This window comes from Thamnophis elegans, chromosome 3 (genome assembly GCF_009769535.1).
Source record: "Thamnophis elegans isolate rThaEle1 chromosome 3, rThaEle1.pri, whole genome shotgun sequence".
NCBI lineage: Eukaryota > Metazoa > Chordata > Lepidosauria > Squamata > Colubridae > Thamnophis > Thamnophis elegans.
Window position 1 is genome coordinate 135,873,511 of NC_045543.1, and position 16,673 is coordinate 135,890,183.

A 16,673-nucleotide genomic window follows, 5' to 3' on the forward strand; every position below is an offset into this window, starting at 1 on the left:
TTGTTTCCCTTTTGCTATGAAGCAGGATTTCCTGGAAGATGTTAGCAAACTAGAGATTGTAGTTGCATACTACACTAGTTTTACACTAGGATAGGTTCATGTTGCAACAGTTCTCTTGACTTGCCAACTTAGTTGTCTCTAAATATGTATTTAAAAGCAGAGAAGATCTTCTGTGACTTCTATAAAGATTTCTTCCGTGAAGGTGACTCACAGGCAGGGGTGGAATTCAGCTGGTTCGAACCAGTTTGGGTGAACCGGATGCTAATTTTACATCTGGTTCACCGAACCGGTAGTTGCAGGGACTGGCTGGCCCCACCCACCCTGCCACGCCCCTCCCAGGAGTCTCCAAGCATCCCGTTTTGGATACAAGGTAAGTGCAGGGCCTGTGCTGAAGCTCTGGGAGGACGAAAAAATGGCCCTCCCAGAAGTTCTGGAAGTCTAGAAACATTCCTGTTTCCAGTCTCCAGAGGGCCTTCAGAGTCTGAGGGAGGACGTTTTTGTCCTCCTGGAGTCTTGAGAAAAGTGTCCAGAGTCTCTGGGGAGGGCAAAAATGACCCTCTGCCCTGTGGTGCAGGAGGCTGAGTAGGCCACACCCACCAGCAACTGGACAGAGAACCAGTTGCTAAAAATTTTGAATCTCACCCCTGCAGGATTTGATGATGTTTGCAGAATAAAGTTGGACTGAGAAGATAGCAATAGCAATAGCAGTTAGACTTATATACCGCTTCATAGGGCTTTCAGCCCTCTCTAAGCGGTTTACAGAGTCAGCATATTGTCCCCAACAACAATCCGGGTCCTCATTTTACCCACCTCGGAAGGATGGAAGGCTGAGTCAACCCTGAGATCCAATTCATTCATTCTTGAACTTCATAGAATAACTTTGAGAAGGACTGCTACCTTATACTAGGAAAAAAGGTGGGGCATAGATTTACTAAGCATACAGAATGAATTTGTACATTTTCTTTAAAATATCCTTTCTTTGGATCAATTGTATTAAAGTGAACATGCAGGAAACAGATGAAATTAATTTGGTATCAATTTAATTTTGACATGGCATTTGAAGAGAAATTCTATCATTTGATATATTAATAGATCATAATGTATTTTAGTCATCCCACACAAATCTTTTGATATGTATCACCCAATCAATATGTAGTACATTATAGTTATATCTGCACTTTTTAGTAATGATTTACTTTATATATTGCATTCTTAAACATCAGACTAGAGGGATGTTATGGCAACTATTCTTCACATTTGTCATGGTCTTATGTGATAAAAATCACATAAATATGCAATGTTTCAAAACATGTATCTTATATGAGTGGAATTTAAATTTTACATCCTGATTTTAGTTCAGACATTGACATTTATTAGAAATAGGCAAATGTAAATGTTGACTTTTCTCTGTTTCTCATTTTTGTATATCAAATAACATTTGTGGGATTTCAGAATGTTGTTTTAAAGTTTACATTAAAATATGCACATTTTCCTAACATTTTCCTTTGCAATTTTACCCATTGTATTGTATACATTGGGTAATATTTGTCATGTAATATTTTTTTCCCAACATTATTTTCCTGAATATGCATTTTTGTATAGACTTTTCCATTATATACTACTACATTATATATTACATTATATACTACTCAATAGTAGTAACTGTGAGAGGGATCTTGGAGTTCTAGTGGACAACCATTTAAATAGGAGCCAGCCATGTGCAGCAGCTGCCAAAAAAGCCAACACAGTTCTAGGCTGCATAAACAGAGGGCTAGAATCAAGATCACGTGAAGTGTTAATACCACTTTATAATGCCTTGGTAAGGCCACACTTGGAATACTTCATTCAGGTTTGGTCACCATGATGTAGAAAAGATGTGGAGACTCTAGAAAGAATGCAGAGAAGAGCAACAAGATGATTAGGGGACTGGAGGCTAAAACATATGAAGAACGGTTGCAGCAACTAGGTATGTCTAGTTTAATGAAAAGGACTAAGGGAGTCATGATGGCAGTGTTCCAATATCTCAGGGGCTGCCACAAAGAAGAGAGAGTCAAACTATTATCCAAAGCACTTGAGGATAGGACAAAAAGCAATGGGTGAAAACTAATCAAGGAGAGAAGCAACTTAGAACTAAAGAGACATTTCCTGACAGTTAGAACAATTAATCAGTGGAACAATTTGCCTCCAGAAGTTGTGAATGCTCCAATACTGGAAATGTTTAAGTTGTTGGATAACCATTTGTCTGAAGTGGTGTAGGGTTTCCTGCCTAAGCAGGGGTTGGACTAGAAGACCTCCAAAGTCCCTGCCAACTCTGTTATTCTATTCTATTCTATTCTATTTTCTCGTAACATTCTGTTGCATTCTGGAATTTTCAAACAGGTGTGCATTTAGTTTGAGTGTGTATAGTGACAGAGATTGAAAACTTGCTTAAATAAAGGTGAAAGTACAGCTAATTTCTGCCCTAATCCTAGCCATTCATTAGCATCCAAACCAAAATGCAGCATTAGCAATAGCAGTTAGACTTATATACCGCTTCATAGGGCTTTCAGCCCTCTCTAAGCGGTTTACAGAGTCAGCATATTGCCCCCCAGTCTGGGTCCTCATTTCACCCACCTCGGAAGGATGGAAGGCTGAGTCAACCTTGAGCGGGTGAGATTTGAACCGCCAAACTGCAGATAGCAGTCAGCTGAAGTGGCCTGCAGTACTGCACTCTAGCCACTGCGCCATCTCGGCTCTTCTAGTTTGGTTTCTCAGATCTGTAGATGTTATCTTCAAGTAAAGATGGTGTTGTGATTTCAATCTTGTTTTCATTGCAATTATTTATTTTTCCCAGTATAGTATAACTTGGGTCTTGGCAATAGGTCCTCCTGTCCTTTTGGAAAAGTTGCCCAACTATCCAACCAAGGAAAGCAGAACTTTTTGGGGCTGTGATTTTAATGAATCCCCAAAGAGTGGCTCAGGTATCTGTTTAGTATGCAGGAGACACTGGTGGCTGCACTGAAAGAAACATGTCTTCCCTCCCTTTAGCATGGAAGCAAATAATGCAGTACAGTTTATAAGGAAGGCTAATAAACCTGTTGCTTTTGCTGTAAATATAAGCGAGATGACCTGGAATTTATGACCCAGCAAGCAGAAATAAGAAACTTAATTGAGAATTTTAGTTGGGATGGAGTTGGGATCTTAGCTGATCCCAGGAGCAGCAGGGCTGCTCTGAATCTAACACCTGGCTAGCCTCCTCAAAACCTGAAAAATAACAAGGCTTGGCTGCTAATGATCCTGAAGGCACTTTCCAGATGGCTGAGACACTCAAGAAAAGCTTGTTGGTGGTCTCAGGATAAGAGCGAAGCTAAGAGTGAAGTGCTGCTGGCTTGCAGTCTTTTTGCCTTTTATTATCACAACAAACCCCCTCAAGTTCTAGGAAAAGTTGGTTGCATAAAGTAATTGGACACATCTGTCTGGTCAAGATATTTCCTTCTAATGGGTCCATTAGTTGCCTAACTAGCTTCTCCAATTAGCCAGGTATTGTTTATTCCAAATAACTGTGGCTTTCAGGCAGAAAGAAACCTCCTAAATATTTCCTCCTTCCAATAAATATGCCGAGATCTGAAACAACAACTGTGTGGATATTCAAGCTAACAGGAAACTAAAATTCTTCTCAAAAGAGTATTGGCCATATAAAGTAGTGGTTTTCAAATTTGTTCCAAAGGTGCATTTATTTTAAATGCAACTGGACCAGAGGTGGCATTCAGCCAGTTCTGATCAATTCTGGAGAAGCGGTAGGGGAAATTTTGAGTAGATTGCAGAATTGGCAAATACCATCTCTGGCTGGCTCCGCCGCCTTCTATTCATTGCCTTCCGAGTCCCAGCGGATTGGAGTTCCAGCTGATTGGCTTGGTCTTCTTCTGTTGCCTTGCGGAGGAGAATGGAGCTGGAAAGCAGGTTAGTGGCATGGAGAGGGAATGAAGGTTTTACAGTATCCTTGCCCTGGAGCCGGGTGGAAATGGAGATTTTACAGAATCCTTCCCCCAGGAGTGGGGAGAGAATGGGGATTTTGCAGTATCCTTCCCCTGCTATGCCCACCAAGCCACACCCACCAAGCCACACCACGCCCACAGAACCAGTATTGAAATTTTTGAATCCCACCACTGAACTGGACTATCTGATTGATCTTTAAGATGTTTTGCTTCTCATCCAAGAAGCTTCTCCAGTTGAACGGAAGATTCATGAACCGAAGAAGTTTCTTGGATTGCAAGCAAAATATCTTTTTTAAAAAAATCAGAAAGCCCAGGTGCCTTTAAAATAAAAGCACTGTTGAGACAATCATGACCTGGATAAATGATAACCTAGACATTTTCAACTTTGACAAGTTTAAGATGTATGGATTTTAATTCCCAGTATTGCTCAGCTAGGAGGAATTCTAAGAGTTAAAGGCTGCACATCTGAAAGTTGTCAAGCCTGAAAAACATTGATATAAGGATGCTGCTGCTTAATAATAGGTCTTATCTCATTCTGCTAATGTTTCTTGTTCCAAAATGCTAGGGAGAAATAAGCTGGTTGAGATAAACAAGAGATAAAAGGAAAATAGCACTTTTTCCTTTTTTTAAATTCCTCCAGGGGATCCCTTTCAGATTATCTATCTACTATTCAGAGGGAGCTTTTGGTATGTTTTTCAGGCCAATGACTTTCCATGGGAGAAGTGTAATGTGTAGCCAAACCAAGATGGCAATTTAATAGCAAAGGCAAAAGCAGGTAAATTTATAAACCACATAACAGTGTTTTACAGACCACTCTCTAAGCAGTAGTAGTAGCAGTAGCAGTTAGACTTAGATACCACTTCATAGGGCTTTCAGCCCTCTCTAAGCGGTTTACAGAGTCAGCATATTGCCCCCACAGTCTGGGTCCTCATTTCACCCACCTCAGAAGGATGGAAGGCTGAGTCAACCTTGAGCCGGTGAGATTTGAACCGCCAAACTGCAGCTAACAGTCAGCTGAAGTGGCTGCAGTACTGAACTCTAACCACTGCGCCACCTCTGGAAAGCAGTTTCCAGAGTCAGCATATTACCTCCCAACAATCTGGGTCCTCATTTTACTGACCTCAGAAGGATGGAAGGCTGAGTCAAACTTGAGCTGGTAAGAATCGAAGCACAGGCAGATGGCAATCAGCAGAAGTAGCCTGCGGTACTGTGTTCTAACCACTGAGCCACCATGGCTCATACTGGTTTTATTGTTGTATATTGGTGTTGAAAGCTGAAGAAAGAAAGTATGTCTACATACACATACATACCCATGTTTCCCCCAAAATAAAACTGGGTTTTATATTAATTTTTGCTCAAAGGAGACATTAAGGTTTATTTTCAGATGATGTTTCATTTTCAGGGAAATATAGTATCCCTCTGGCTGACAATCTTAACTGAGGTTTGTTTTTGGGGTAGGGCTTATATTACGAGCATCCCGAAAAACCATGCTAGGGCTTATTTTCTAGTTGGCTCATACTTTTTGGGAAACACAGTATATAAAATAAAGATTGCTATATAGTTGGTTCTAATTTTCTTAAATATTCTACAATAAATGGGATTGTATTACCACCACATGATGGCACTTTCTTTCTGTGTATATTTCTTCAAAGCATCATAATGCTGGCCACAATAGATCTTCCACCAACTCACCCCACCGTAGACTGATTTTGAATTCATTACAAGGTGTTAAAATAAATCCCCTTCCCCAAACCCTCTAAAAATAATATTCCAAGAAATCTTTGCTTGTTTAAGATTAGGAAATGCTAAACCAATAAGCGCTCTGCAAGCATAATGATTTGGCCATGCTAAATAACTGACTGATACACACCATATGCTAAAATGTTTGACTTCATCTTAAGCAATTCTTAATTATGTTTATATATAACCAAACTACAGACTTTGGTTTTTTTCTAATTTCAGTGGTAAATAAAAGTTTTTTTTTAAATTTCATTTTATGGAAATGAAAGAGTTCTGCCCCCTTTATTGTACGAAAAAGGAATACAGGGGTGAGGAAGGTGATGTTTGGCAAACCAGGGAAAGCAATATACTTGTAATTACTTGCATTTTTTTTTATTAGCAAGGTGTTGTAATAAAAAATTAGTGCATTATTGATTTCTGTGCTCTCTGCACACTTTATCTTTTTTGGAATCCTATCTCCTATCAAATAAATTAGAGAAAAGGCCAAAATTAACTTAGTAGATAAATTTTCTTAGAGCAAACATAGCTGGGTCCAACATAGCTTCCAACATAGCTGGAACCAAATTGCTTCCAGCTGAACACCAGGTACTTGCAGGGGCCTTCTGCAAAGTCTTGATCCAGGCTTTTGTTGTGGTCTGCTGGTGGCCAGTGGAGCTGGCAGCAGAGTCGGACAGTGAGGAGGTTGGGGAGAAACATGGTCCAGTCCTGTGGGTTGAGGAAAGCTCCGACGAGGGTTCTGCATTGGAGGCAGAGAGGGAGTTAGACAGCAGCGAGGCAGAGGAACAGCTGGAGCCTGTTCCCAGTGTGCGAATATGCAGAGCTGCCAGAAGACGAGAACAACTAAGAAAGCAGAGTCGACTTAGGAGTAAAGCCACACCTTGGAGGTGATTGGCCCCTCCCATAGGAACAAAGGAGGACTTTTGCAGGAAACCATTCATTTGTTCGTTTCAAGAGTGGAAAGTTCTGTTTGTGACTATAAGAGACTCTGTGCCAAGGTTTGCTTTGGCCTGCATTTGGAAACTAGTTATCTGGCAGCGCTCCAAACAAGATAAGGTGCGTGTGGATAAATATTCCTCTGAAAGACTGTTTGCCAAGCCTTGCTGATTGTATATGAAAGGAATTCACAGTCGTGCAAATAAAAGAGGTTTTGTCAGAAGCCAGACTCTGCTTCTTGCTTTCCAAGGAAGCCCGGGTCAGAACAGCCCTGCCTTTCTGAACTTGCATGTGATATCACAACATACATATAAATTAGCCAGGCTTGCATTGCAGTGGTACAATTAAGTCAGACTTCCAAGTAGACTGGATAGGAAACATGACGGCATGAGCTAATTCTGCTTTATCGTAAAGTGACATTAATGGAACCTTGCAAGTCTGAAAGTACAGACTTCCTGCCATCTCTTTTTACCAGATGATAACTTAGAGTGGATCCTTTTAAAGTCCCTTTCTCTGCTGGTTCTGCCTCCTTTTATCTAATTGCTGTCTAATAGCTTTCTATTTCCTCTTCTCTTCCAAAGCCATTCTCACGTTCCATTAAAAAATACCGATTTGAGCAGTCTGCTTCCCCCCTGTTTGCATTCCTGAGTGCATCCCTGGATATGCAGGTAGTCCTCAAGTTACGACCACAATTGAGCCTAAAAATTCTGTTGCTAAGTGAGAGATTTGTTATGAACTTTCTTGCCACAGAAAGTTGTTAAGCGAATCACTGCAGTTCACTAATAGAGTTGTAAAGCCAATCTGTTTTCCCCACTGCTTGTCAGAAGGTTGCAGAAAGTGATCACATGATCACTTGGGACACAGTAACAATCTTAAGTATGAAGCAGTAGCCAAGCATCTGAATTTTGATCACATGATCATGGGAATGCTGCAAAGGTTGTAACTCTGAAAAATGGTCATCCTTTTTTTTTTAGTGCTGTTGTAACTTTGAATGGCCATCAAATGCACTGTTGTAAGTCTAGAACTGCATCTATGCTTTAAGTATATGATCTGTAGATGATATCATTATCATTCCTCAGAGTTCTGTTTAATCCCAGGTCATTACAAGGATGTATTTGTATAATTTTCTTGACATCAATATGGAATTGATTTACCATTGTCTTGGTATAGAATAACAGAGTTGGAGGGGACCTTGGAGGTCTTCTAGTCCTTAATGCTTAGGCAGGAAACCCTAAACCACTTCAGACAAATGGTTATCCAACATCTTCTTAAAAATCTCCAGCGTTGGAGCATTCACAATTTCTGGAGGCAAGTTTTTTCTTCTTCCCGAATAATTCTTCCATCTCCCAATTTAGTCTAGAGCCCTGGGATAACTAGTGTTAACCCATCCTAGCTTTCTAAGATGAGCAAGGACAGAGGTAGGCTTCACATAATTGAACAACCTTACGCGCATGCTGCTGCATAAAAATCACGGCGATTGTATAGGATGAGATCAGTGGTGGGTTCCTACCGGTTCGGACCGATTTGGCCAAACCGGTAGTGGTTTGGTGGCCTGGGTTGCTGGAACCGGCAGCGGCTCAAGCCTGCCACACTTCCAAACCAGTTTTTTGGGTGGCACCTATGGTGCCGCTGTCAGCACCTCTCACCTCCCTCCCCGTTTCATGGCAACCAAAGCAACAGCAAAGCAGAGGCTGACAGCCGCCATGTTGTTTTTTTGCTTCTGTGCATGCACAGAGCAATTTTTATTGTACTGAACATCTGCATAGAGTGTGCATCAAACATGCATGCATGCAGTGAACTGGCAGTGGTAACTGCCGGAACGCACCCTTGGATGGGATACCTTCGCTTGTGCATGCACCTTGCACACATGCACGGTGCATCAAAAACATGGTGATTGTATAAGATGGGATAGCGCTGAGGTGGGTTGTCCCAGCTGCTGGCCATAACTACCGGTTCACCCGAACCAGTTCGAACCGGCTGAATCCCATCCCTGAAAGGGACAGATAAACCCTACCAACTGCTATGACTATCATAATTGGTACTTTATTCATACATATCTGAGTCCCCCCCCCCGCCCCAACCTCCCTGAGCTAAAGAACATGAGTTATCCAATGCAAAACCTTTCATAAAACAAATTGGAAATAAAAATAGAATGCATAATTTCCAATTAGCACTTCAATTGAAAAGTCAAAAATTCATTTCTGCACAGCCTGCTTCAGAAAAAAAAAGTTGTTTACAGGTGATATAAGTACTGCAAGGGGGAAAATGCCCTTCTTTCTTTCCTTCCTGAAATAATTTTCAATGAATGTAATTAAAAAGAATTTGATTCCACAATTTCTTACAAAGTAGAAGTGGACTTTTATAAAACTGCAGATGAATGTGCTTTTCTTGCATTATTGCATTATATGTGGTACAATAAATATGAATGTTCTTTTTTTGATGATACAATCACCTCGCCAGCAAAGTCTCTTCCCCAGAGAAAATTGGAAGAAAAACATATTAAAAATGTGAAAGAAGAAAACACTGAAGATGTTACTTGGTCTGGTAACGAAAAACCTGCAAGCAAACAACCAAACTCGGAGAGCACCAAGGACTCCCAAAAATGTTCCTATTTTTTCCTTCATGAGCAAACGATGGCCAGAGACTTCAGAATGATGGCCAGAAAAAGAGAAACCTGGCTCATCCCTCCTAACAAAACAAAGTCAAAAACACCAGTAAGAGAAACAATACTGAAATTCTCAGGCATTTTGGGAATATGGTGGAAAAGCAGAAGATTCTTTCAAGAGGGAAATAATAGCTTTCTCAGGTTGGAAGGCAGATTCTTTTAGTCTCAAAATAAGCATTGTTTGAAAGTAGTTCAGGGGGTCAATCACACTCCTTACGCAAATATCCTGGTTGTCCTTTATCTAGTTGGATGTATCAGAGCTTGATGGGTCTTCATACTTTTGTCACATCTGTGTATTTCTGACAAGTTTAGTTGAGCAATTCCCAAAGCTTTTATTAGGTTTTATCATGTATTTCTACCATACGGGGCACAAACGTTTCACAAACTGTGAAAACTTCTACTTTCCTTTTCTAGTTTGCAAATGTTTTACTCCAACAGAGCATTCCTGGCATAGGAACTGACTGTGTGTTCAAATGAAGAGTGCTTCTGGAGACCAGATAGAATAGGGGTGTCAAACCCGCATCGTCACGTTATCATCATGTGCCGTATTGCAACTCCCCCCCCCTTCGCTAAATTGGGGGTAGGCATCGCCAGCGCGTGATGCATATGGCCCATGGGCTGTGCATTTGACACCCCTGAGCTCAAAAGAGTGGTAGAGCAGAGCAATTATGTTTTCTAATACTTAGTGGATTTTCATTGATTAGGGAAAAATAAGGAGAAAAAAAGCAAGAAACAGTGAGTATCTATGGAGTTTCCAGTCTACAACACAGTTTTTTCAACAGTTGCAAGAAGGCTCCACATCCATTTGCAGGTGATTCTGATGACAGATAAACCTGCAGGTGGATTTTACAACTCACTAAGAGAAGCTGTCTATAAGGAATATAAATCCTTCCATTCAATCAGAGTTAAAGACGCTTCTTGTATGGGAAGTGAAATGTCTTCAAAGAAAAAAAAAACAGAAAGTCCAGTTGCCTCCTGATAAAGCATCTTTGGGACAAGAAACAATGAGAAACACAGAAAATTACAAACATTCATAATGTTGTCTGGACCATAACATATTATGAATTGGGGAGGGATACAGGATAAAATTTTTCCCCTATTCAAAATGGAAAGAGAGAGATATGATCTCTAGCTAAATGTAATTACAATATTCAGCTTAGGAATGTCCTTGTACCAGAGGTGGATTCCTACCAGTAGTGGCATGCCAGCCTGGGTCACAGAACCGGCAGCAACCCAGGCTTGCCATGCCCCCAAATTGGTTCTCCAGTCACCACCATCTTTTTTTTTGCATGCACAGAACAATTTCCATTTAACTGTGTATGTGCACACAGTGTGCATCCAGCATTCGCATGCACATGAAGTGGGCGCCTGAGTGAACTGGCAGTAACGTTGGCTGAAACCAACCCCTGGTCCATACCTATTATATTCATCTCTAATTGGAAGCCAGGCATCAGTTGTTGGCTTGTAAGCTACTGTCGTCTTTAGATTACAGATTCTGGCTTGCATAGAACACCAGGAACATATTCAGGTGGTGTTTGTACTTGTTGCATACTTTCTATTTGTGGTATACTGGGCAAAATGTGACCGAAGTGATTTGTTCTGACCATATTATTAACAAGGAATTTATATATGGCATGGAAACAGTTAGATGCAACCTAGTTAGATTAGCTTTTTAAAAAGTGTTATGTTACTATCTTAATCAAAGCAGAGTGAGCGGGTGGTAACAATCAAAATCCATCTGGTGATGATCTCAACTTATGAAAAATTACAATTTAAAACTGAAGAGAAGAAAATTGTAAAGAATATACATTAACAGAAGGAAGGAAGGAAGGAAGGAGGGAGGGAGGGAGGGAGGGAGGGGGGAGGGCAGGAAGCAAGCAAGCAAGCAAGCAAGGAAGGAAGGAAGGAAGGGAGGGAGGGAGGGAGGGAGGGAGGGAGGGAAAGTGTAGCTGTTTTTGTGAAACCAAAACAAAGAAAAATCTGAATGGAGGTTGTTCTGCTTATAGAGTGGAGGTGAATAGAGAAATGAAGATGGAAGTTTTATTATGAATGGCAAGTGTGTGAAATGTGTGCTGGAAAGAATGAATTGCTACCATCTAGGTTGATTTGGGTGTAATGGAAATTATAGTTTGTTGATAGTTGCATGTAACACTCCAGTGAAAGGTGATCATGAAATAATTATGGGTAAGGTTTAACTAAAATTCTGATTACATGTATAAGTGGCCAAAAAGCTTTATTATTTTATTAGTTGACATGAATAGTTGGGTGGGAATGAGGTGAGAGTATACTGAAACAATTTGGGCCACTTGAGAATGGCAGACCTTTCGTGATCAGATGCTTTTTAAAACGTCTGTTCTTTAACCATAAATCCAGGTCGAAATGCTCAGAAATTCTTTGATTTGATTTCTGATGTTAAACCTGTCTCCATTTATTCTGCACAAAATTTCTTCTATTTGTTCTATGTAGAACACAGAAAGACAGTGCTGGTAGATTACTTGTTCAAGCTTAAGATGATGTTGATATGGAGACAAAGTAGACCTTGGAATTTCTTGGATTCCATGTTGGTCTGGGGTTTATAGTTGCTTGCAAGAATCTGTTTCATGTTGGGTAGTTGTCTTTTTTGCAAGCATGGAGAGTAGTGGGATCCTGCCTGTTTAACAACTGGTTTGGTGATCACGTGCTTTGCATGAGTATGTGCAGTTTTTACAAAACTTATCTTCCATGTTGCTTCTGGGGAGTAACACAGCTGAGGCACAACAATCTACTCTGCCAAGCAAATCAGCTGAGAAGATATAGGTAAGTAAAGCGCAGGGGCAGGCGGACGGGCTCACCTGATTGTTTGAGCTACCGGTTCACCCAAACTGGTCCAAACCGGCTGAATCCCACCCCTGAGCATGGGCCTGCCACCCATTGCCATTGCCTAATACGGGCTGTTGCTATAACTCATGTTTGATCTATTTTTGTTAAGATCCCAGGGTAGAAACTGGGAAACCATAAGTTCTAACTCCACTTTAGGCAGGAAAGTCACCTGGGTGACCTTGGGCCAGTCCTCCTCTCTCAGCCTAACCTACCTCACAGGGTTGTTGTGGGAAAATAGGAAGTGAAAGGAGTATTAGATATGTTTGCTACCTTGAGCTATTTATAAAAATATTAATGGTTCCCTATCTATCTATCTATCTATCTATCTATCTATCTATCTATCTATCTATCTATCTATCTATCTATCTATGTAGGTCTTTGGTTATTCGGGGTTTCTCCCACGTAAAATTGAACACCTCCGTTTTTATGCGGGAGAAAACCCAAATAACCAAAGACCTTCATATATATATGTGTGTGTGTGTGTTTGTGTGTGTGTGTGTGTGTGTGTGTGTGTGTTGGTCTTGTTGTATTTGGGTCTTTTCCCAAATAAAGTTAAGCCCAAAACCCAGCCTGAAGATGGCGAGTGAGACCTCACTGAAACGTTGCCAAGACGATCTCAATCTTACATGGGAAAAGACCCAAATACAACAAGACCAACATACCTACACCCGTGAAAATCTAATATATATATATATATATATATATATATATATATATATATATATATATATATATATATATATATATATACATACATACATACATACATACATACATACATACATACATACATACATACATATATATATATATATATATATATGTTTTTTTATTTGTGCTGATAATATATCTGGTGTCGCGAACATCCAGGCCCACACTCACAAGAGCCAAACAGAATATCACCACCATCCACAAAGAAAACAGACAAAAACACAAACTGATGAGGAGGCACGACCCAGAACCAGAAGCCAGACTGCAAATGCACAATTAGTCTCTTTAAAACCCCTCCTACCCTTACATGAAACACAACCCCCCAAACAATCAGAACAGAACACACCTCCACCAAATCAGGACACACCTCCACCCAATCAGGACACAGCCAAGCCCCCACCCAATCAGTTCAAGCCCCCACTGGCAGTTAAAAGGAAGAAACAGCCGAGATCTCACACTACTCCTGGAAACACCAAGCCTGAAGTAGCCTGAAGATGACGAATGAGACTTCGTCGAAACGTCGGCAAGACATCTCCAATTCTACGTGGGAGAAAACCCGAATAACTATATATATATATATATATATATATATATATATATATATATATATATATATATATATATATATATATATATGTTGTATTTGTGCTGATAAATATATATATATATATATATATATATATATATATATATATGTTGTATTTGTGCTGATATATATATATATATATATATATATATATATATATATATGTATATATATATATATATATATATATATATATATATATATATATATATATATATATATATATATATATATATAGGTTTCTACTGTACAGCACAGTGGAGTTTCCATGGTAATGGCTTCACAGTACTCCACAAGGGGGCTCCCTCTAACACAAAATTGGGATGATTACATTCACGGGCACACTGGTTATCAGGTAGTAAACATATAAATAAAGTACATACAAGTACATACAAGTGATTTAAGGTGTGAGTTGTAAGCAACAACCAGGGGTGTCATGTTGATCTGTTTTGGTGGTTTTGTCTTTTAAAAGATCCTCCATTGGAAATGATCTGACTCTACTGATTTGGCTATTGATAGCAATAGCACTTAGGCCACTTCACAGTGCTTTAAACCCTCTCTAAGCGGTTTACAGAGTCAGCATATTGCTCCCCTCCCCAACAATCTGGGACCTCATTTTACCCACCTCGGAAGGATGGAAGGCTGAGTCCATCTTGAGCCTGGTGAGAGATTTGAACTGCCAAATTGCAGGGAGCTGGCAGTCAGCAAAAGTAGCCTGCAGTACTGCACTCTAACCACTGTGCCACAGCGGCTCTTTGATCCCATTAGGTAGGTAGTTCAATTTCCTGGATGCCTGGTTTAATTCTATTGCTGAAGCATTTGCGTGAAGAACACATGTGACTATTGTGGAGAGCCTAGATTATTAATTTGGTGCTGTGTTGTGGGTAGAATGTAGAAGCATGCAAGTATGCATGGCAACTGTGAATTTTCTATGTAACATGTTGTCTATATGTTTGTTGCACATTGTTATGGTGATGACAAGGAAGTTGACTGATTCTGTAGATAGATATAGGTACAGGTAGTTCTCAACTTACAACCACAATTAAACCCAAAATTTCTGCTGCCAAGCAAGATAGTTGTTAAGCGAGTTTTGCCCCATTTTACGACCTTTCTTTCCCCATTTGTTAAGTGAATCACGGTTGTTAAATGAATCTGGCTTCCCCATTGATTGTGTTTGTCAGAAGGTCGCCAAACATGATCACATGATCCTGGGACACCACATCCCTCATAAATACGTGCCAGTTGCCAAGTGCCCAAATTCTGATCACATGACCATGGAGAATCTGCAATGGTCATAAGTGTGAAAAACTCTCATAAGTCACTTTTTCTCGTGCTGTTGTAACTTTCAATCATCCGACTACCTGTAGTGAGGGATGGAAGTTGAATTCTTGTTGGTAATGGTAATTTGTAATTTAAATTGCTGCAAGTATTTTGCTCTTCCCACAAAGATTGCCGAAAGCATACTTTAAGCCATGCCAATATATGATATATATATAATTTAACATCTAATATATATATATATATATAATTTAACATAATTTAACATCTTCATACTGTAGTAGACTTCAGATGGCAAACTCAATTTTTCAGTAGCTAGCGTGGTGGTTTACAGAGCAGTAACTTAACATTCTTCAAATTAACTGATCCTGCACTGCACAATTTGGTAGTACAAAAGGAGTATGTTTTCAGGTTTGATCTACAACATAGCTGTCAGATCAGGTAGGAACATTTTTAGTCTTTCTGTGTTATAATTAACAGTAGGGTGTGAGATAAGCCAAAGCAACTTCTCATTCCACACTTCACATTCTTTTTAAGGGTTTCAATTCACCGGTTGTTGTATTCACTACGTTACTTAAAACATGGTTATTACACATCATAGCTTCACCCCACAGTGTTTCTGGCAAACCTGAATCAGCTATCGTAGTTCGAGCCACGGCGTGTAATATTTGCCCCCTTTGTTCCATCCAACCAGGTTATCATTGATAGGCTTGAGGACAGGTCGCTTGCCATCTTCTCCAGGATAGTACAATCACTAAATAAACAGCTGTCTGTACACGGTATTACGTATCAACACCAACTCTCCTTTAGCTACGTCTGGTACACTCTGGGCTCATAACCAGTGTTAGGTAAGCTCCCTGTTGGCAGAGCAAGTACATTCAGCGAAGCGTTGTGAGAGTTGTGTTGGAGAACACACAAACCAGCATACAAAGACACTGCAGTTTAAATAGGCTTTTACTTTTGTGGAAATAGAGGTATCAGAGTCCATCAAACAGTCCAAGTCATACAAGGATAAGACAGTCAGTCATCAATATCTTTCAGTTGAGGGTTAATCCAAATAACATAGTCCATAATCATACAATCAGTCCGGTATTCAAAGTTTGCTAGCAGTTGCAAAACTTACAATAGCTCACGGCACTCAGATCAAATCCAGCCCAGCATCTAAGAACAGAGAGCTAACAGTCATTCTGGCTCCCTCTTATGGCCGATTGAGGAAAACAGCAACCAATCACATTTTACAGTATGATTTAAAGAAACAGGTAGAGCATTGTTACATCTTTCATATATTGCCAACCCAACCGTTAGAATTATATTCCTAACATTGTTCCTTTCAGTTTTTACTGGCAGGGTGGAGGAAGGAAGGTAAGGAAGGTGCCTGAGAGTTCACTTTGGCTCTGTCAATTTTTTAAAATATATTTTAGGGTTTAGAGTGAAAGATTGTCTGCGTTTCCCATCTCCCATACTGATTTTGGGAAAATGGTGCTAGGAAAATTCATGAGTATTGCTGGAGGTTTCTCCTGAAGCCAGGAAAAAAAAATGGGGAATCACATGTGGCTTCAGGGGCCAGTTTGCTCATTCTGATCTTATAAGGTATTATCTATAGCTGACAAAATGAAATACGTTTCTCCTCAATGCATAATTAACTTGTGGAACTCAAAGATTAGGGGAATGGCTGTTGGCTTACTTGACTGCATTAAAAAAGAGAATAGAGATGTATGGGAGATTACCAACTTTTATTAACTCTAAAATATTACCTGACACTCCGTAGGCAAAGATAACACATTTCTTAATGCCTTAAGATACGGTTGATGAGAACATGCCAGTATCTTCATACTTGGCTTTGAATTCTCCAAGGATCACCCTGAGTTTTAATGAAAGAGAATGGGTAACTAGGAAAACTTTCTTCTGCCTTAAGCAGCTTGTAAAA